Genomic DNA, 1,958 nt, shown 5'->3' with positions numbered 1-1,958 from the left:
AAAACCAAAAATAAAAATAAAAAATGCTTGCCAGGAGTAGTGGCACTTGCCTTTGATTTCAACCTTCCGGAGGTAGAAGCAGGGGGATCTCTATGTTTGAGACTAGCCTGGTCTACATAGCAAGTTCTAGACATCCAGTATTACACAGAGAAACCTGTCTTAAAAGAAATAACTTGGGCTGGAGAGATTGCTCAGCGGTTAAGAGCACTGACTGCTCTTCCAAAGATCCTGAGTTCAAATTCCAGCAACCACATGGTAGCTCACAACCATCTATAATGAGATCGGACGCCCTCTTCTGGTGTGTCTGAAGACAGCTACAGTGTACTTATATAAAATAAATAAATAAATCTTTTTTGTTCTTTTTAGACAGGGTTTCTCTGTATAGCCCTGGGTGTACTGGACTCACTCTGCAGACCAGGCTGGCCTTGAACTCAGAAATCCGCCTCCCTCTGCCCCCCAAGTGCTGGAATTAAAGGTGTGTGCCACCACTGCCCAGCGTAAATAAATCTTAAAAAAAAAAAAAAACTTAATTTAAAAATTCAAAAAATAAAAGTAAGATGTTTACTCCTCAGAAATGTGCTTTTTTCAATAATGACTATGATCAACATCCTTCTGTGTCAATACAGGGCCGCAGCATAATTCTCTGGCTAGTGTTTTGAGCCACTGTCTCACGATTCAGTTCAGTCCTGCCTCAAAATGCGATCCTCCTGTCTTATCCTCCTAAGTGCAGGGTGTACAATGTGCCAGGCTTAACAGCTGCAGATATTCTGGTATATGGCTATAACATGACTTGTTTAACCGTCTCGCACTTGTATGTTTAGCTGTTTTGGATTTACTTCACCATTACAAACAATGGGTTGTGATGAAAACTTTATAATCTTTTTGTTTATTTGAAACAGGATTTTACTATGTAGCCCTGTCTGTTCTGAAACTAATTCTGTAGACCAGGCTGGCCTCAAACTCAGAAATCCGTCTGCCTCTGCCTCCCAAGTGCTGTGATTAAAGATGTGTGCCACCACTGCCCTGGCTTGTGTTTTCACTTAGGACAAATACTTGCAAATAAAAAAATAAATATTTTATCTACTTGTTGGCAAGATGCATTGCATATGTAGTAAATCCAACATGTTTGAAACCAAAAATCATATACCCATCCTTTGTTTTTCTTTTTTCCTCAATAACATTTTCATTATTTATCAGATTTAATTTCTAAATTCAACTGAATATTGATGTTATCTCTTCCATACTGCCCTTAAAAGTTATCTAACATACATATTTGATGTTACTTTCTCTTCATTTTTTTGAGCATCTTATGTAGCCCTAGCTGGCTCTGAACTCACCTTCTGTGGACTACCTTTAATCCCTGATCTTCCTACCTCACCTTAAAAGCATGCACAGGAAGCCTGTGGTGGTGCACACCTTTAATCCCAGCACTTTGGAGGCAGAGGCAGGCGGATTTCTGAGTTCGAGGCCAGCCTGGTCTACAGAGTGAGTTCCAGGACAGCCAAAGCTATACAGAGAAACAAACAAACAAAAAAGTATGCATAGGAACACATCACCACACCCATATCTTTTTTGTTTGTTTTTAGATAGAACTGTAATATATAGCCCAGATTTGTTGTTTTCTTTTCTCTCCCCACCCCAGAGAGGGGTAGGGTGGGGCACAGGGTTTTACTGGCTTGAAGCTCACTGTGTAGAGCAGGCTGGCCTTGAATTCAGAGATTGACTTGTCTCTCTCTCTTTTTTTAAAGATTTACTTATTATATGTAAGCACACTGTAGCTGTCTTCAGACACCCCAGGAGAGAGCATCAGATCTCATTATAGATGGTTGTGAGCCACCATGTGGTTGTTGGGATTTGAACTCAGGACCTTTGGAAGAGCACTCAGTGAGTGAGCTCTTTGGAAGAGCTCAGAGCTATACAGAGAAACCCTTTCTCGAAAAAACCAAAAAAAAGAAAAA

Source organism: Mastomys coucha, chromosome X (assembly GCF_008632895.1).
Source record: "Mastomys coucha isolate ucsf_1 chromosome X, UCSF_Mcou_1, whole genome shotgun sequence".
Classification (NCBI taxonomy): domain Eukaryota; kingdom Metazoa; phylum Chordata; class Mammalia; order Rodentia; family Muridae; genus Mastomys; species Mastomys coucha.
Note: the sequence above shows the minus strand (reverse complement) of the source record.